Source organism: Buteo buteo, chromosome 26 (assembly GCF_964188355.1).
Source record: "Buteo buteo chromosome 26, bButBut1.hap1.1, whole genome shotgun sequence".
Classification (NCBI taxonomy): Eukaryota; Metazoa; Chordata; class Aves; order Accipitriformes; family Accipitridae; genus Buteo; species Buteo buteo.
Window position 1 is genome coordinate 5281409 of NC_134196.1, and position 21337 is coordinate 5302745.

Sequence of the window (21337 nt, forward strand, 5' to 3'; positions counted from 1 at the left end):
TGGAAGAAACGGCTGGGTTACTGGGCCAAACTGGTGGTGTTAGGACCCTGGGAGCCTGTTAGATAATACGTTTGCAGTTTCCCAAGATACCCTGCCTCCCTCTCACTTTGTTTGCTTTCCTCCCTTCCCCGGTAGCAAAGTCCATATTCTTTGCACATGCTGCTCGTTATTCGGAGATGGCCCGACCCTGCTGCAGCTGGCGACAGGGAGATTGCTGGCCCTCAGCGATGCCATCCCGAGTGCATCCTCCTGATAGCACAATTCACGCTGCACGAGTGGAGCAATCAAGCGTACGTGGCCAGGGAAGGGATGAGGAGCCGTATGTACAGCGGCTTCAAGTGGAAGCCGTCTCCCTGGCTCAGAAAGCCCTGCTCGTTTCTCCCACTTTGGATGCTGGTGCTGTTTGGGTGGGTGCTGGGCAAAATCCTGCTCAACTACACCACGGGCAGGTCAATCGCTGGCCTTGCTGGAAAGAAGATGAGGCCCATGTTACTCAAGTCATTGTGTCTACCCATAAAACTTAAAGGTGATTTTCCTGAGCTGTATCTATGGAAAGGGCCAGGGAAGGCTTGTGTCAGGGCAAATATACAGTCCTCAAGATATAAAGCAACATCTTGCTTGCTGAAATAAATATTTTTGGTGGAGGGAAGGAGTGAGGATTCATAGCTAACATAGTATTTTTAACAACATCTCAATTTTGAGGAATGCTTTTCTTTAAAGCATTTCAAATCACTCCACAAATGAGGCTGTGAAAATTTTTATGTAGGGAGATTTGTCCTAGCTCTACGAACAAGGTGGGACAAGAACAGGGCTCTTCTGAAATGTGCCACCCCACCAGCCCGCTGGTGGGAAGATATCATTAAGCATTCAGCATTGAAAAGCCTCCTTAGAAAGGGTACAAATTTTGCTCGTATTTTAAAAAATGCCTGATTATTTGAGATATCACAGTTCTGGCTAAATCCAAAGTGAGCAATGTTTAAGAGGAGGCCCGACTTTCTGAAAGTCCTTACAGTCATTCTCAGAAAAATTTTGTTCTCTTATCAGATATGCAAAAGAGGAGGTACTCAGATTCGGGAATTCCATGTGAAAAATTGGGCCAAGTCAGACATTTAAAAAATTAACACGAAAGGAGAAGTTAATGGTTAAAAAATGTGGAAAACAGTCCCTTTTGACTGCACCATTTTTGAAAGCATCCTCAGACTGGACAAGGCACTGCTGGCAAAATACAATCTGTAAAACAGCAAGAGCAAGTCAGCTGATAGTATTCTATTACTCTTTTTACGAGAGGTATGCTGAATAACTAGCAGCAAAACAAACCACAGAATTATGCCTTTATGGCATGAGAAATGTTGCCCCAAGGAAATTAAAAGCTGCACACAATTGCAAATGTTAATTCCCAGCTCAGATACTGTGAAAAGACCCTTGAGTTCCCCTTTGGCAGAGCTTCAGTTTCTCGAGGAGTTTTTGTGCGTGCGCAGCAGTGCCCTGGTAGACACATCTGGGTCTGTGCCCTGCTTGTACCTGCTCAGCAGGAATGTAAACAAGGCAGAGACACGGTTGCTTTTAGCTATTTGATCTCTTCAAATCAGCCAAGGAGAAAGGATAACAGTGTTTCTTCTGTCTCTACGCTGGGTGTGCATGTTTTGTGGCAGAGGAAGGAAATTGTGCTTTTCGCAGGTGAACGCAAGAACAGAGAATAAACTCCTTGTGACTCAGAGAAATGAGAAGTAACATGAAGCAAAGGTTACATCTGCAAAAGTGCCATTCATTCACTACCAACGAAGCAAATGAAGCTGTGGCAATCCCTGAGCAAAAGCATCCAAGACAGATAACGTGACTGCAGTCATGTATGTTGGCTTCTATTTGTCTTGCCTGGTTAAAGCTCTCATGCTAGCCATGTTGCCCAAGAATCGATATGGAAAGGTCAGATACATTGCTTAGGTGAGAAGAGAGCAACAGCGGGGCATTTCAGCCTGTTGCAAATGCCTTTCAGACCAAAAACTGCAGAGCATTTGCAGGGAGCCCATCTCCTCAAGCCCATTAATGCTCGCTCGGTGCTGCTGCGCTTGTTGTTGTTTCTTGTTTGAACTGTGTCCTAATGTTCGAAGGAAGGTTGTGAGTGAGGACATCTACGGCCCATTTCTAGGTTTGGTTACTGTCTACTTTTGAAAAACTTCAGGTTTTCTTGTCTCTGACCCTCAGATTCTCAGTAATTACAGAGATGTCACTGTCTATGTGCATGTATATATGTGTGGCCATAACAAGACTGCTGTTATTCTTTGCAAAGCACCTTTACCTTTCTGGAAGAGCTAGAAAAATGTCAGGTGTTTTACCTCTTTGATAGGAGTAGTGCAGGAAATACAGCTGCCAGCTGCTGTTTCACAGCTGTGGGTTTCTCCACCATGCCAGCGCTATGCTAGTAATTAAAATGACAGGTAAACAGTATCCGTGTCTGTTTTCTAAGCCCAGCAATGAGCAAACTCTATATTGACCATGTTAGAACGACATGAACTGTGTTGACCCTTGCCTGCACCACTGTACCTGACTCTTGGGAACGTGATGTACTTAATTACTGTTGTTATTTGGAACAGAGGGTTTGATTAAATGCATGGCTAGTGAGAAATATCACATGTCCTTCCGCGGGCATAGAACCACGTTCTTATTCCTGCAAAGGCACAAGAACTTCGCTCCCTTCCAGTGGGAATCCTGCCATTTATTGGATTGCAGGCAGGATGCAACCCTGCACTAGGTCAAACTGGGAAGTTCAGGAGTAGAATTCAGCACACGTTTAAGCATTCGCAGGTGTGAGGTCCGAGTTCCCTACGCGCTGCCGCAACAGTTTGTTTTTGAGGGGGCTGGGGAAGAGGGGGAGCCACGTGCAGCTTTGTTTCTTCAGTGCTGCCACATGAGAAGCGGTGGCTGAGTTCGCCCTGTCAGGTGGAGAACAGTTGGTGTAAGTCATACAGCAGAACAGCTGATTCCATGAAATGGATCTCAGAATTAGTTAACCCAAGAGCGAGCACAGCCTGCGGTTTAATGACAACTGAGTGAAGGTTCGCCCTGTACTAATAACATCCTGTATCTCTGTGGCGGTGATGTGGTGCATGCACACGTACTCCTTTGCAGCCAATAACTTCTCATCAGATTTTCACACTGGCTGATTTGGCTGTTATTTAACAAGTGTGTTTTCCTGTTCCTGCCGCGGGTTTATTTTTGTTGCTGTTGTTGCAGTGGTAAAATCATCTCTGATATTCTGAGAAATTCTTCGTAGCGCTGCTAATGTTTTGCTTGATGTTTTGCTGAAATAGGATGTGCTGGGATTTTTTTAAATGCCACATGTGTTCTCAAAGTGCATTTACTTAATTGGTGTACAGTGCTGGATTGGATTCAGTACCTACGCACGTATTAGCTAGGTACAAAGCTGCATGGGTTGTCAGAACACACTTGAAAAAGAAATGTTAGTTCAGCTTCCTATAGCGGAAAGGTGACAAGCCCTGATGATGTGGGAGGTGGCACAGCAGGGTAATACCCAGGGCAAATCAAAGACACAGGCCCTGCCGGGTGGTGCAAAACACGAGCAGAAGCCAAGGAAGACTTCTATTCTCTGGAAAAGGTCCTGCTTTTGGAGACCTTTCACCCTGAATAAGAACAAAATGAATAACATTGACATCTCCTATAACACGTCTGATCTCATGCCCATTGGATTGCTTATGCATAGGTAAACACTTTCTTTATAGTATGTTTTGTATATAACATATAAATAATGAAACCCAACTTTTCCACAGAGCCTTTTATCACAGATATCAATGTACTTAATCAGTGAGATCATATACCATTCCCGTTTCATGGGCTGGGGAACAGAGAAACAGAAATGAAATGGCTTATCATACAGGCCAGAAGTGCAGTGGCAAAACCCTGAACAGAATTTAGATTTCATTTACTGTAGCCCAGTGGCCTATTTGCTAGGAATTCTTGCCTCCGTATTTTGCAGAATGAAAATATTAAAATGTGGAGCAATGGTATTAAAATACCAGAAATGACTCAAAGAAAATTGATAGACAAATGTAAAAAAAAAAAAAAAAAAATTGGAAATAAAATGTTTTCTGAAAGGAAGCACAAGTGATCTATTCAAGTGTGACTGTCACATTCCACACTGCTTTTTTTTTCCTAAAACAATCTCTGATCTGCATTCCTGTATGTACTGCCAGTATTGAAAGATCTGTATTTTACCAATGGAAAAAAAAACCCCAAACAACCCTGAAATTTTTTGACCAACTTAATTTGCTCTAGAGGAGGGAAAGGAAAGCATGCAAATCCAGTAGGACTCCTGAAAGGCCAATTATTGGGTTTTTTTCCTTTTTTTTTTCTTTCATTTAGTGCATTTTACAAATGTGTTGTAGGCTCAGTTTATAGTAAGAACACATCTTATCTGACAAATGGTAACGGATGCACTATGATTTAAAAGTCTCCCCCATCATGCAGAAATTAAAATCCTCTCCCCAGGGACATTCCCCAAAACATAAAGCAGAAACTTCCTTCTCATTAAAACATTTTGTTGTGTGAAAAATGACAATGAGCCATAAAATCTGGAGGGAAATGATTACTGAACACTGACATATGCTCAACAATTTCAATACCAGAATGCGTGGAGGCTGTCAATTGCACTTCAAGCCGGGGAAATAGGTTTCTTGATCTTGTCTGGATGGAGGGCAATTTAAAGAGATGTTGCTAACAGAGTAGTTAGGCCCTGAAAGCCTGTTTTCAAAATAGCAGTGGGAGATCCAGCAGCCAACAATATGAAGGTGGCAGTTTGTTTTGTTTGCAAAAGCATGTCTTACTGTCCCTTAACTACCCTGGCAAGCTCTTTTCTTAAAACTGATGAGAATAATTGTCTCCAACATTATTATTATGTACAAAAATGGCATGAAAAGAAGATAAAGGTTGCCTACTCAGGCACTCAGAAGTTAGAAAATAATGGGATTACTGTTGCCTTGACAACATTTCTCTCTCTTTCCCCTGCCCCCAGTTTCATTCTTGGAAATGGCTAAACCACTTTGCTGAAACTCTGTCAAATAATTAAATAAAAGATTCAGCCCTGGGGAGACACCTGGCACGGAAAACTTCTTCCTGCCCTCCCCCAGAGTCTGACAAAACCATAAACAGCTGAAAAACAGGGTTTGAGGATGAGAAGAATCAGGTAACACCACGCACCTTGATGGCACCAGTAGCTCCATCTGCACTTTCCCTTTTAATCTGATTTACACTACGCACATCCCCGAGGGCCACATTCGGTGTGTACCTTTTTGTGCTGCAAGAGGTAAGACCATGGAAAAAGCAGCAGCAGCCGTGCAGGACCCTTGATTTCTTTCGGCTACCCCAGGAGGGTGGGCTTTCCACCCGGGAAAGTGAAGACGAGGTGGGATGGAAGCGGGCTGCAACGATGCCGGAGGCAGAGCTTTGGCGTTTTTAGCGCTATGCGTCACGCTCGAGCGACCCACGTTCAACCCAAATTGATGGGCCTGGCAAATGGAAGGAGCTCTGCCTCTCTGGAGAGCATCGGAGGGTCTGCAGGGGTCCCGAGCTGGCAGACCCCGAGGGCAGGGGACGGTGGCCGGTGACCCCCAGTGCGTCATCTCTAGCTGGGCTCCAGATGAGGTCAGGCAAGAGACTGATAAATGGCCCTGCCTTGTCAACACCGCCGTCGTTAGCGCCGTTATCACCCGGCAAATGGGAACGTGAAGGAATTTGTAGCCCTGCCCTCGCCAAAGCTGGAGAGCAACTGGGAACAGAAGCCGTGGAGCAACTGGGAACAGAAGCCAAGGAGCAACTGGGAACAGAAGCGGCGGAGGTGACTGTGTTTGCTCATACCGCTCCCATTCTGCTGCAAAGAAGCTCAGCGTTTTGTTTGTAACCAAAGGGACTTTGTAGCTGGTTATAAAACATCCTGCCGTGGTTCATTTTTTTCAGACTGATTGAATTTATGATGAGGTTTCTTTCGAAGAAGGGACAGAACATTTCAGCACACGCTGGCGTGGCTGAAACACTGGTGCAAAGCCCAGAAATACTGTTACGCTCCTTTCCTCGTGCAACCTGTTGGAGCTAACAGGGCACCCAAAAATGTCAGTTAAAGTAGCAGACAAAGGGGTTGGAAGTGGACACGGCTGACCAGCACGGTCTGTGACAAGTTGTCTGACAGCACTGGGAGGAGAGGGAGCACTGTGGTTTATTCAAAAGCTGAGTACTCTGGGAGAAAAAAAAAAAAAAGAATCACTAAATTTGCATTTAATGACATGCCTTTAAAAACCAAAACAATTGCAGCTGCATTAATTTTTCTTCCTTTTCTTTTGCTTGGAGCGCAGTCAGCCCTCGCTTGTTGCTTTGGATTCCCACTGAAGGACTTTCCGACTCCAATCAGAGCCCCCCCGGCAGCCCCTCCATTTACCTCCGTGCACAACCAGCAGCGTCGGTGGTGTTTCATCAGCGCAGAGACTGGTCGATCAGGCCCATCAAGTCCTGCTCGGCAATCTGTACTCAGCTAAGGGGTACCAATAATTGGCCCCACAGGTCCTAAGTGGTGTGTTTGTGAAAATTATCTGAAATCACAAGCAAAGTCACCCGTGACTGACTCATATAAGGTGACTGTGTGGCTCATTCCTGTGTTGGGAATGCTGGATGATACGGCTGTCCGTGACCTCAGACAGAGAACTATGGTCTTCTGGTTCGAAAGCACCTACTTCATTTAGGTATTTTGTTAATTTGTCAACCTCAGTATTCTATGAGAGGTGTTTAATTTCAAGGGAGGAAACCTAAGGGCATTTGATATGTCTTGTTTCTGCAGCTCTGAACTAACCCTTTTTTGTCAGGTAACACCTGGTGCTTTTGTCAGTGCTGAGTAGTACTTTTAAGTTTTGAAGCCTAAAATCCTTGGATCGGTTATGCGTGGATGCGAGACAATAAAACACCATATTTTCCGTTGGTCACTATCTGCCCTCAGTCCCTGCCCCTCTCATGCACTCATGTCAAAAGAAGAGTGTTCTGCTTTCCAAGCAAAGTATTAGAGTGTTCTTCTCTGTCTAAAATACCTTATTTATAAATATGGAAATGTTAGGAAATGTGCAGAATGTTAAGGTCGGGCGGCAGCTTGTGTAATACAAGGGAGCAACCTCAACAGAGCAGTGCAGACATACACCAGCTAAAGATCTTCCCTATAAATTGATGGTTAATAAATATGGAATAACAGGTATTTGTCCAGGAACACCAGAATACTAACAGCTGCTATAAAGAGGAACTAGTTATTCAAACTCCCCCAAACATGTACATGTGCTGTCCTGCATTTTATCTCAGAGAGATGGACAATTGCTCTATAGGTCCTGCTGGCCAAAACCCAATTCCTCCCACAAAGGAGAAGGATCTGAAGCTGAATTATCTCTGACGTTGGTATTCCATATTCTTTTCAACACGGTGACAGTTTTGAAAGCATAATGCAGTTTGGTCTTGCATGACAACAATTTTTGCAGCAGAGTAACACGTGAAAAATCTAAATCATGCTGGAAATTTGAAAGGAAAATCCATTTGATTAGGACATATAGCCTGGGAAATGCTCTCTCAGTTGTATTTCACGTCAATAAAAGCTTCTCTTGATTTGATTTGTGTGTAGCAAAGCTTTACCAGAGAGATTACAGGAAGTCTTGCCACAGAATTGAGGCTGAGACATAGGTGGTAGATCTGTAAGGGTGGATAAGCATTTTCAACCAGAATATTACTGGAAAAATAGTTGTTTTTTCTAAAATTATTTTCCTCAACCATGACTTCTGTCAGGGAGGACAACAGTGCAGCATTTAAGGGCGCCCAGCAGCACTGAATGCCACCACAAAGCAAAACACTGTTTACACTGAAGGGGAAAAATAAATGACCCGGTTCAAATCTGGGCAGGAAACTAGGTGTAACCTCCTGCTCTTCCGAAGTAAAAATGATAAGAGCTTTGATGAGCAGACACAGTAAACAAGGCCTTGGCTTTATGTCTCCTCCAGACGCCAACACCTCCCGCCGTACAGTCGGTCGCCCATCGCGGTGCCGCACAGCCCGTCCTTCGGTCCTGGCTCGGGGGGGGATGTCCACCCTCCCACAAACACCATTCTTACTTCTTCTGGATAACTTTCCCTTCCACATCCCGCTCATCTTCCCGCTTCTTCGGTTTCTTCCCCATTTTGAGGTTTTGTGATCCCTTTTTCATGGTCAGCCCACCCTTCCTTTCCTTGTGATTCTCCAGCTGGGGGCTCAGCATTCCCGCAGGCGGAGGACCTGCTGGGGGGGGCTGGGAATGAGATGGGTGATGCTGCTACCCTGGAGAGCCGTTGCTCGGGGAGGTCCGTCTTTTCTGCCACTCTTCTGCCTGAATCCATACCTGAGGTTCCCTGCCTGGAAGAGCCCAAGCCTGGTTTCTTTTCATGGGGCTAAAATCATTGAGGTGCACTTTTCAGTATTGAAGGGATTTAGGAACAATTGCCCATCTGTTGTTAAGTCTAGTGGCAATTCTGTTTCACAGTCTGTTATCATTTTGTTATGGTTTAACCCCAGCCAGCAACTAAGCACCACGCAGCCGCTCACTCACTCCCCCACCCCAGTGGGATGGGGGAGAAAATCAGGAAAAGAAGTAAAACTCATGGGTTGAGATAAGAACAGTTTAATAGAACAGAAAAGAAGAAACTAATAATGATAATGATAACACTAATAAAATGACAACAGCAATAATAAAAGGATTGGAATGTACAAATGATGCGCAGGGCAATTGCTCACCACCTGCCGATCGACACCCAGTTAGTCCCCGAGCGGCGATCCCCTGCCCCCACTCCCCCCAGTTTTTATACTGGGCATGACATCCCATGGTATGGAATACCCCGTTGGCCAGTTTGGGTCAGCTGCCCTGGCTGTGTCCTGTGCCAACTTGTTGTGCCCCTCCAGCTTTCTTGCTGGCTGGGCTTGAGAAGCTGAAAAATCCTTGACTTTAGTCTAAACACTACTGAGCAACAACTGAAAACATCAGTGTGTTATCAACATTCTTCGCATACTGAACCCAAAACATAGCACTGTACCAGCTACTAGGAAGACAGTTAACTCTATCCCAGCTGAAACCAGGACACATTTGTACCCCGGTTATTATCATAACTGAATAGGTAACTCCGGCTACTCTTTGAACTCCCAGCTCTTTGTTACCAGCTCCCAGCTAAGAGGCAGTTACCCGCCATATAATCGCTCTTAATGTGTCTGAGAGCAAAGTCACGCCAATTTAAATGGCTGCTGAAGGTTTGCTCGTTCGACTTTGTCCTCAAAGGGGCAAGGAGTGTTTGGACAGTCAGTCATGCCTGTCAGCTGGGAGGAAGTAAACACCCTCTGGGAAACAGTTGGGAGCAGATTTTAAGCCTCTTTTCCAGTGCCCTGGCCATGTGGCTGCTCCATATCCGCATCGGTGCAAGGTCAGCGGGGCTGGATCAGATAACCGCCGTCTGCCGCGCTTTGCGCGCAGAGCGGGGAGGGCTGTAGGCACCGCTGCCCACAGCGGGGAGGTGGGTTGGGAGGTTGCTCCTTCCCGAATTCCCGACCTGTGGCCGTGGGCGCCTCGCGGGGGTCCCGCTGCCGTTCGGGATGCGGGAGGTTGGAGCTCAGGTTGGTGCAGGAGTGTTGCTCAAGGGGTGGCTGGGTGGTCCCAGCTCACTCCCAGGGAAAGGTCTCTTTCATGAGTCGGACAGGCTCTTCCCGTCTCTTGCAGGCAAAGCTCCAAGCTGGGAAATGTCCCGTCCTGGTGGTGGTTGGCAGCTTCCCTCCCGCGCTGTCAGCTAACCAGAGATATGCTTCCCTTGGGAAGGCAGGTGGGATCAGCAGGTAGGATTCACCCACACAACAGAGGCTAAATCCAAATATAAAAAGCAAGTGTGCATTCAACATAGTTATCCGGGGTCCTAAGAAAGCTGGAAGAGAGTGAGCCATTAATTCAGTTGTAAGGCTGAGCCTCTTGAAAGATATTTGAAGGATTTCTTCTTGTACAGTTACAATAAAACCCTTTTTTTCAATATGCACAGTCTGCTTTTGCTGCAGTGTGTCTTACCTCCCTTTGTCTTTTACTGTCAGGAATCCTCAAGCACCTAATTCTGCTCTGACATCTGATTTCTCAGAAAAAGTATACAAGTATACATCCCACCTGCATCTGAGGAACAATCCCACCTCATCTGTCGACAAAAAGAAATTGCAATAGCCTTCAAGAAAGTATAGACCACACCATTTGCTTTCCTGAAATTTGAGTGCAAACTGAAATTCTCAGATGAATTTGAGCAGATTCTTACTTTTGTCACAGGAACCAAAGATCTGAAGCCTGTCAAGGCCAATTAGGTGGTTATTGACTTCAGAGCCCTTTGAATTGGCTCTACAAATAACACCATTAGCCCAAGTGGCCCAAGCACCTCTTCTGTCGGAGTGCCTTCAGCGCTCTGTCTACATTCCTCTGAAAATGCAAGTTCAGCTTTGGTCTCATTACTCCTGGGTGAAGGTGAGATCACAATGTATTTATTTTTAGATGTACTGTACCTACATTAATACAAAATGTACCTTTCGTTTCACACACACATAGAGAAGAGGAAGTGGAGCACTCCGCCAAACACACTGAAGTTTCTTGCCATTTATGAGCAATGTGAGAGAAGAAATAATCCATTTTATGTTTTATTGTGTTTGTTTGTCATCTGATTTAGTACTCGTCTGTCATGGCTAATTACTTTAAAAGAATTCTAGTCCTAGGTCACAAAATCTATGAATAAAAGATGTTCACGTACACCATCTAGGCCAGGTGTCACAACTCAGTGCAGACACCTCCACAAAAAAAATACTTCTGATTTTAACTACAATGGGAGTGGATATGCCGATTACATCAATAAAATATTAATCAGATAAAGCAAGACAGCAGGTGGCCAAAGATATCAACAAGGCATATGTCTGTACAATGCAAACGTCTCCCTGCAAACAGGAGGGGCACGCTCATGGTATCTCCAGACGTACCATATCACTGAAACAGCCCAAGCCACCAAAGTGTCACCATGCAAAGCTGTTTAATTTTTAAGCAAGAGTAGGTACATTTTCTATTTAATCCTCTTAAGGACTGACTGGTCCTGCTTCCCTTCTGGAAACACACAGGCAGGTCAGTAGGGGTTTTATTTGCCTGAGGTGGGCAAGACTGAGGCCATTGAGGGCAATGTACTGAGACAAGGCAAAGCAAAACAAAACAAAATTTATGCTCCTTCTCACTGCATTATGATGTGTTAAAAAAGACTACAGGGGGGGGGTTTCTGTGTTTGTTTCACTTTGGGAATATCAGAAGTCTCAAGAGAGCGCACGCTCTTGTGCTCTCTCCCAGCCCATCTGGGCGTGCTTGTTTAACTGCTGCCAAAATCCATCTGATTACAGAAATGAATACCCAAACCTGTACCTGGCCTAGCCAAATAAAACACGTAGTTTCTTGCTTCACAAGCAGACATAGACCAAGCAGCCTTGACTTCTTAGTGACCGTAGGCATTTGGGTGACTGATGAGCCAAAGATACTCATCAGCATCCTGCAGCCCAGCGCCGGGCTCTGCTCGGAGGCAGGAGGACCTCTCGGTGCCGTCTCAGCACGCCGGGTACAGACCATCGTTCAGGGTGAGTTACTGGTCTGGAGATATCTCCCTGGCAATGTTTTGAGGTTCAGGCCCTTTCCTGTGCTGTGTTTTGCAGAAGAGTGGGGTCCGACGGGAGGCAGGCTTTGTTCTTCTCATGCGAGATGAGCTCTCCTCCCATTTCCCCTCGCAGATCCCTTCGCAGGATATGTTTTTATTGCACCCTCGCTCTCCTCGGTTCAAGCAGAGTTATTCATTTCCTGACTGTATGTGACCAGATGCGTGGCTGTTGTCAGTGGTGTAAATCCTCAGCCTTCAGCTGAACTAAAAATCAGCCTGCGGTGTTTGATGTGCCGTGTTAATGGGACATGGCTGTTTTGAGATTTCTGACTTTCACAGAACCAAACACTTCATCTGCGCCTTTAGGAAATAACAATAACTCATTAAGACCACGACCCCATGTTTCTCTTTAAATACAGATGTTACTCAACGTGGAGCTCTAGGCTGGTCCTGACAATACCGTTTTTGTTCCTTCTCTGTACAAAATTGAATAATGTGTCTCCCTGAGTCTCCTTTTACTCAAGCAGCAGAGGTTGCTCTGATGTCAGCTGCAGGGGTGAGATGTAATATGGATAGCTGTGAAATCCCCTTTGACAGTTACAACCGAAGTGAAAATATCCTTCCAATCCAAAAAATCTTTCGCCACATATAGGCTTCTACTGCATAGCAATTGTAACTGCTAAATCTGAGCACTTCAAACAGATACTGGACTTTTGAGACGCACAAATTCTTCCCTGGAATCTTTTAAAATTCAGAATATAAAAGCCATATCCCCCGAGAATGCGACCAAGAGAGATGACAGAAACAGAGTTGCCCTACCAAAGGCCAATGAAATCCAAACTAAGAGAGAGACTGTGGGGGCAGATAGCCTGTAATGGCCCCCTGTTTCCACTGGTGCCTGTGGGATCTGCAGGGTGTGTTTGTGAGGAAGGGGAGAGAACGGAGCAAGAACACCATTCCCCGGGGAGAAGATCTCTGAGGGAACCTGGCAGACATTGTGTTCCCATTAGTCCTCGTCCCTGGGATATACGACAAGGGAGGATACAGAAAGCAGAAGGGAACATTCTGATAATAAAGGGAGTCTTCCAAAAATATTGGGAATAGTTACTGTGACTGGCTTTTTGTGGCCTCAAATCTCGTTCTCTTTAAGGTTAGTGGCAAAGGACAACTGAGGCTAAGATCCAGGAGTCGGCCAGTTGGGAAGTGGTGGTCCCGGAGGTTGAATCCTGGCTATCTGGGACAGCCCCAGGGGCTGGGGAACAGCTGGGTGGGGGACATATCTCAGTGCATTGCAGGAACACGGACAAGTGAGAATACGTGCCTAGTTTTTAAGCAACTGCAGTTCACTGAGATGAATCTGTCTCTTTTCTGATAGTCCGTGGCTGATATTTCAGCTTACTGAGTTTGGGGCCCAAACACATTTTGCCTCGGCAGCCAAAACTCCCTTTGAATTAAATGAGACCACAGGTGGCAAAGCCAAGAGGCTGGTGATCTTACCAAGCTTTGGCTTAAAGTGCTGGGACACCTAGGTACTTAACTACCTCTATTTTAGCACAAAGCCTTCGATGTTTTCAGCCTGCTTGAGCAATCCCCGCAGAATTAGTTTTTCTGGAACATGAAGCCCTATTGGACTCTGCAAACAAGCCACGTTCAGCTGAATGCAAAGCCCAGCTCCAGTTTCAATTTCTGTAAATTATGCAAGGATATAAATGATGAGTACATCAGTAAGCTAGACCAGAGGCTGATTCATTCATGTATTGATTCATGCATGGTTTATCTTCATGCCTTGCAGAAAAAAGACAATTAAAATGGTTACAGTAAGCTATAGAACTTGAAAGCGGTGGTTGAGGGGGAAGAGTGATTCTCTGCTTGAAGAGTGGCAGATGAAGCTATAGTTTGTATATTAACCCTCTTCTAATTTGCATCACTTTAAATATTTCTTAGCTGTGTGTGACCAAAGTTGAAAAAATAATTAGCTTGAAATATAGAGGAAATTCACTTGATATTTTATTACTTTAATGCCGTGTGTTTGTTCAATGCCCTTTTTTCTCACCGCCTCAAAAGGTAAAAGTAGAAAAATATGTTATATTTTTAAATCTGTGTGGCAACATAAATAATAGCAAAACCTCACTCCCACAGTCTGGGAGTGTGACCAAGAACCTTTGGTAAAAATTCCCATTAAGAGGTTGTAGATGGACAAGTGGGAAAACTAAGGAAAGAGGGTATTCAAGTTTCCTAAAAGAAAGAAACAAAAGAAAGGAGAAAGAAAATACATCCATCCCTTGCAATCATCAGCCAATCAAGATGCAGGAATGACATACAATTTTCTTCAGTGTGTGGGCGAGTAAACCATAATTCTGCACTCCCATTGTCTTTGATGATAAAATGTAGCTACAGGAAGGGTAATTTTTTTTTTTATCTTGAGAAGCTTTCAAGAAACAAAATATCACATGAACAGACTGTACATACAGGCAGTTTCTTGCATAATGAACTGTTTATCTGTAAGCTTGAACACAAATAAATCCAACTTACATAAAAGCAAACCACGTAATGGATCTGCTTCTGATTCTTTCAGCTTCTATTTTAATTAGCTAATGCAGACACTGAGCAAATGGCATGTTGCTTGTTGTTAAGGATGCTTTAGTCATCTTCCATTTTTGCACTTTTTTGATTGGCTACTGCTAAGGGAAAGGGAAACTCTATAGTGGTTGTATATAAGAAGAATAAATCCAACAAGGTGCTGTGGAAAGCTGTGCTTTTATCTAGCTTCATCTTCACCACCCCCGTGTCATTAAGTTTTTTACTTTGGCTGAAAGTTTTAAGCACAACATTAGTAATATCTACTTTCATGTACACAGTTTTCACTTCATAGGCTGACTCTCAGTGTAACTCTGTTTATTCCAGGAGTGTTACACCTGGGATTGTTTTAACTCAGCATGTCAAGGTATAGTGTTAAACAGTTGTTCAAATTGCATGCAAGCAATTCTGCAAAATTTGACTGCCAAAACTGAATCAAAGGTGAAATTTATTTTCAAAGGCAAAAGATAAGTAAAGCCACATTTAAAATATGAAAATCTCCCCCCCTGCCTTTTTTTTTTCTTTTCTTTTTTTAAAAATCTGATAACAGCCAAGAAAATGGGGCTGAACTTGATTGAGAAGTGCACAGGGAACTCCAAGTCCTTGTTGCCCTCAGGAACAAGGCACTCTCACAAGTGCTGTCCTTTGTCAATATTTGAAATTGAGGTCTCTCATGCCAGTTGAAGTATATATATTTTTTTTTCTGAAAAACCCAGAACCGCTTTTCAAAATGCCAGCTGTCCATTCTGAATGCATGTACAATTTTTTGATAGACAAGGAACACAACATATCTTTTCATTTAACCTAGCAAATGGTGTATAAGCAGACTATGTGCCTAGAGTAAGTTCAGTTTTATCAATCTCATGAATGGTAAAAGTGACACAGTGGCAGCCTTTCCTTTCTCAGCAGTGTGGCTTCCAGCAGTAGATATTCTGTAAACACTCTTGAAGACCATCACTCTGCATTTTCAATGGTACAATGCAATATATCAACCTCCCAAACCACCAGATAAGGTCAACTAAGAATAGTCCCCTTCCCCAGTTAGCCTTTTTCCTCAACTTAGAGAGAAAAATCAATTCAATTCTGTAGTGAGTGGTTTTGCAAATTTCCCATAATGAGGGAAAGAAAATAAAATGCCTGAAGAGCAGAAAATCGAAATGCTAAACCTTTGATCCTGGATTTGAAGCTAATCTATGTAATTAGCAGTGCTTTTTTGTCACAAAGGGAAGAGTCACAGGAAGAAAGGATGGCACACAGCACAAAGAAGTGATCTGGGGAAAGATTGAGAAAATGGTGCTTCAATCATCTTCACAGTCACACAAATCCTTCCTCAAGAGTAAACAAAGCACATGAAAAAAAATGAGAGAGAAAGAAGGAGAACAGCATCAAACAAACAGACAAACACTTCTAAATAATTTCCTCCAGGTTATCTCACTGGAGGCAAAATTTAACGCTATCCCATCAGGGAGGCTGTGTTCAAAGGAGGGGCTTCCCAGTGTGTAGGAGCCCTTATAGGGATGTGAATGTGACTTCAAGCTGTATTTTTTGTGTAGTAAAATCTTCCTGGCTTGAGAGGTTGCTTACAGTGCAGGAGAGCATTTGATGACTAGTTGTTAATGCACGTTCCCATAGCCAAGAAGAACTTTTTTGGCCTGGCAGACCCAATGCATGGACTAGACGCTGCCAAAGAAGGAGGCAATTTAATGCGTCTTCTCTGGTGGAGCATAAACATCCACACGACGAGAAACCCATGTGTAAGGATGCACTGACTCCTTTGTGTGTGGCTGGCAGGTGAAGTCTCAAGGCCCTGGGCTTAGACACGTGCTGTGCATCGATTTTGGCCTCTGAGGGTATTGCAAATCACCGTAAGCGTGAACTTGTGTGGAAGACAGCGCCCTCCTCTCCCTCACCATTTTTCTTCTCTTAATGATGATGCAGGAGTAATTTTTAAAATATTTGAAGAGTGCTGCTGATGTGTACTGCTGATGGCTCATCTCAGAGAGGTGGGATTCTCACAGAAAGGATGCCTGTGACTCCCTTTCAGTGAACATTTACGTGAAACTTTTTTTTCCCCCCAAACTGGAGAATGCTAGTCAAGATGGTTTGCAGCTTAAACTGGAGCTAAAAAGTACTCCAATTTGTGGGATTCCCAGCAGCGCAGTTGGTGGCTGTAATTCTTTTCTGTAGGGAGGCAGGAATGGAAGAGGGTAAAATTTATATGGGGCTTTTTTGACTTCAGAATGTGCAGTGACTGAATTGTCTGAGAGGTTTCTGACCTCCATACCCACTTAGTCTTTCAGCAAGTGTGATTTATCTCTGGGAACTAGTACTGAAATTTATATAAAGAAAAAATATGAATGTTTTATTTTAAAGTATATACAAATAGAGTGGACTTTTGAGTGTCTCTGTGACCATTTTCTTTAGCAGAAAATGACCTGTCTCCATTCTCTCTTTCATCTCATGGTTTTCCCAGTTAAAAAAAAAAAAGTAATCTCTTTATCTAACTTGGTCACTAAAACATGAACATGTATTGCTACTTGAATCTATACAAGGATTCAGAACGCAGCTACAATGAAGGCTCAAATGCTCATTATGCAATGGTGAGTCGTTTATTGCTCACTATCCTGTCACAGATGGCTGGGCTGAGCAAGGCTGCAGTTAGGTAAGATCAGTTACCTCATTCAGAGAAAAATGGAACTACTGTGGTGCTCCAAACGTTTCCTGGGTTTTGCTATTAATTCTGTGATGACTTGTTTTATTAGAATACACTTTTGGAAAAAAAAGGTGTTTGACTAGCCAATGCCCTTGGGCAGACCACAGTCCTCCGACACCTTGACCCTATCAAAGTGGCTTTGCTGATCACTCACACTAAGCTGACTGACAGTTCCTTCCCATTTACACAAAGGATCCAGTAAATGCTTTGACTGTGCCTCTTCAGTTGGGGCTCACCTTCCTGGAGAAATCCACCACGTTGCAGCAGCTTTGGAGACCTGCAGCCAGCAGCAAGTCACAGCTCCGCGGTACTTAGTGACCATGCTCAGGTGTCAGAGAGTGGCTTGAAATATGTCCACAAGTGCTCATGTAGGGATGCCGTGGCCAAAATGATCTTGTCCAAGTTGTCCCCTGTGAGAAAAAGATGTTTCAGAGGTGGCCTAGGGTGAGAGGCTGATACCAGCTTCTCATGACTCATGTTGGGTGATGGGTAGACAGAGCTATGTACTGAGCCTGCTTCTTGGCTGGTAGAGCTTCTTTCCTTAGTTGACAGCATAATTCAGTCCGTCACATTTCTGATGCCAACTTCTTTCTATATTGTACTTGTAATATTACATAGCTTGCCAGCAAAGGCTCTGTGATCCCCTATCCAGTACTGTGAAACTAATGAATTCTGCAATTTCAGATTTTATGACAGTTCTCTGCTACTACTAAAATGAGGATTGGTGTTTCTGGCAGCAGGTTATGGGACGCATGGAGCAGGAGGGAATAGATTCCAGGTTTCCAGAGGCAAATTAGGGTGCCCAGAGATGAGAATCTGGAAATGAATCCAAACTGCTCAAAACACATTTAGGTATCCATGCACCATTCAGCTGAAGGACTGAAGTGTGTCTCCTGTGGCATTCCTTTGGTGCTGGTGCAACCATAGAGGCTTGAGGTTAGCTGGGTTATTTATGCATTCTGTACATTAAAAAATGGATGAAGCAGATGGTATTTGAAATTTCCCATATATTTAATCATAACTCTGAGCTTCCTGGCTTTTAAAAGCTATTTTTGAATAACTGGACCAATCTGAACTAGGCTTTCTGCCATCATGTTACTTATCTGCACTGTCTAATGCATTACAACTTAATGAAATTTGTTACCTGCAATATAATCAATCATTGTAGGAAATAATAAATAGCATTTGTTTTTGGTTGTTTTTTTTTTGAAATAGGTTTTCTCAATGTACTTTTTTGTTTGTTTTCTCCTATAATTTAATTGACATTTCAGTTTTAACTCTATGGAAAATCAAAAGTGCATTTTCCAGTCACAAAGGGATGTAATGAACTTTTCTTGACTTACCCATCAGGCCCATCGTATTGCTTCTCAATGAGGCAATCTGGAAGCTAGATAAGCCATTTGATGATGGCTTCGTCAAACCATGGAAGGATCCTCAGCTTTCTGAAATGCAGTAGGTTTGAGCCATGGAATTGACTGAATCAGGCACAGATTTACCAGAGCTGTGAGCATATCTTGGCTACGGCTGGAGAGGTTGTCCATGATGGTTTCATGCAGCAGTTCTTTGCTGCATCAGTCCCAACTTGCTCTGACACCAAGGAGCTATAGCAGGGCCACTCTGGGGCCCTGAATCTGATCCTAATCAGGATCATTTATCGCCTCTTGTTCCTCTGTCACCTCCAAGGAAGTAAAAGGAACATGGGCTGCACTGGCTAATGTGTGCTTAGTTATTGACCAAATGTACAGGGTTCAATTTGTTGCATCTTGTGAACAGCTTAGGCTTTCTGCAGTTGGCTCAGACTGGCAGCATTGTCTGAAATAAGAAAGAAAACAATGTTTTCATTACAAGCTGTGGTCATAGTCAGCATGATCCTTTGCATTGCTCTGAGGCAAGTAATGCAGCCTGGGAATAACATATGCTATCTCCTCAGCTCTGCACCTACAGAGATTATTTTCTTCATTAGTTCTGAAGTTTCATAACAGGGGAATCAGCGACATCAAAACCAAGGTTGAAGAACTGTTTGTTTTCACCTTTTCTCCCTGCTTTTGTTTATTTAGCTGATAGCCAACAAATAGCAGGCAGCAACAGAGCAAGGACAGAACAATTAGCAGGGAAAATGAAAAGCCTGCTGTCTACTTCCACTGCCTCTGGTTCCAAAAACAGTGAGTGCAGAATAATTGGGTATTAACTGAGAAGCTATGTCATAGCAGAAGGATGTATTTTATGTATTGTTAATGTATATAGACTAGAATTTATGAACAAAATCTTTTCATCTTTGGAGAAAAACTCACGTAAAAAATGGGAACCGGTTAGGGAAGAAGGCAGGGTGTAATCCCATTTCACATGTAAATAGTTGGCATGCTTTGGAAGGGCATTCCACAAAGATGAACTTTAGCTAGGGGCTAATCTCCAATGGGAAAAAAAGAAGCTTGTCTAGGGGCAGTTTGAAGACATTCTTCATTTGGGTGCTCTGAAGCTTGCACTGGGGATGGCAGGGTCTCCACTGGCAAAGGAGAAAGCCCAGCAGGACTTCTGCCCTGTGCCTGCAGCCAGCCTTTGGGAAGACTTCTCTTAGCCTCTGTTTCTGAGCTTAGGCACATTCAGTGCAGTAGTTGGTGTCTATGTCAAAGTCTGTACAGTTTGCTGTGCATTTTAGCAGCAATTGCATTTAAAGGTATGGGAATAATGTTGTCAGAACAATGAACCAACAACACTTCCTAGAAATACAGTGGAGAACGCGATTCTGGCATAGTCCTTTATTTTTAAGTTTTCAGAGTGAGAATTTTTTTTTTTCTTTTCTATTTTAAAACAGCTTCCAAACAGTAACTCATGCCAGGAAAAACAGAGCCATTCTCTCAATGACAACAATGCTCATTGTGTTTTCAGTAACAGATGCCAGGATTTTATCACCAGGCCAGACATTAACCCCCTTGGTATCATTCTGAAAGGAAGCATCCGTGCACCCCACTGACTTCTATTCCCTATGGTGCTTCATTATGCCTCCTACCTTTAAAGCTTCATGCGTACTTCCTTGCCCAATACATCAAGAAGATCTACAGAGCTGACCTTATTTTTTTCCTCTCCTTTTGAAAGGGAGAATTTGTGCTTTCTGGTTTCCCATCAAGCATGTATAAGAAAAAAACCCAGAACTATAGCTTGTTTTTTCTTCTCCTAAACAAAAGGAAATAATTTGGATAACCAAGCTTTAAAAATCTTTCTGTTTACTGGGCAAGTATCACTAGCGCTTGTCCACAAAGGGCACATTTTTTCCACAGAAGTATCTGTTCAAATGATACCTCTTCCAGTCAACAGATTTCAACATGTGGAAATCTGATCCCAGCAATTATACATTTATGGCATGGAAAGGCTCACTGGAAGTGCTCCCAACATCTCTTCTATGTTTAAGACACTGCAGTCACACAGTCTCACACAGATGTGACGATAATTCCCCGAAGACCACAGCGAAGAGAGGCTGATCCTCTAGCTGCCAACTGGTTTCAGTGGGAGGGACGTGCTTCACTGACGGCGTATTCCTTTCTGTACTTTGCAGTAGTGCTTGCATCCATAGGGCCAATTCTGACAGTACTGCCATGGGCAGTTTATGCAGCTCCTACTGCTCCTCGGAAGGGTTATCTGACATGGAGAAGTGTCAGTCAGCACTCCTAAATCATGTACTCAAGAGAAACTTCTGCGGTGCTATGGTCGGGTGTAGTTACAAAGGGTGAACTATTGTCATTAGCTGTCATTATTATTACTGTGTTCTCATACGAGTGCTTTCCTTTAGGTTGCAAAGAGATGGGTTAGACCTATCTGGGTTATTGGTGTTTTTGAAAGGAAAGATGGAGCAGCATGGCTTTTGACTAGAACTAATTGTTTAATACACAAACTTTTTCCTTTGAGGAGTGGAGAGGTAAAACAGGATGCCATAGAGGCATACTAAAATATTACAGAGACAGTCGAGGACAGCGAGAATCTCCTCCTCGCACTACCTGTGACAAAAAAGAGAAAGACACACAAGAGAAAATTGGATGAAACTGAAACATACTCCTTTAGATCCACGAGAACAAAACCAAATGCAACACCAAGCTGGCCCTGGGAACTCACAGTCACAGGGTATTACTGAAAGAAAGTAATCAGTAGGATTCAGAGAGGAAGGCTCAGGAATAAAAATATCATTTGCAGTCACACTGGGTAGGATAACAATTATCTGTCCTCATACTTCAATATATGAGCTGATTACCAGCTGGGGAAAGTTTTAAATTTCCCCTCGAGCAGTAGTATTACACAATTGTCAAGTGCACTATAGGGAATTTAATGTTTTCCTCTGGAACATCTGCCATAGAGCATTGCC

The 21337-nt window shown here is 43.6% G+C and overlaps 1 long non-coding RNA gene across 1 annotated transcript in view; it reads left to right on the forward strand.

The window, feature by feature from the left end:
* Window positions 1–6976, forward strand: part of LOC142045018 (uncharacterized) — a 48882-nt gene extending 41906 nt beyond the window's left edge. The window contains exon 7 of the long non-coding RNA XR_012654497.1: window positions 5027–6976. This is a non-coding gene — a long non-coding RNA (uncharacterized LOC142045018). The remainder of the gene's footprint in view (window positions 1–5026) is intronic.
* The last annotated feature ends 14361 nt before the right edge of the window (window positions 6977–21337 follow it).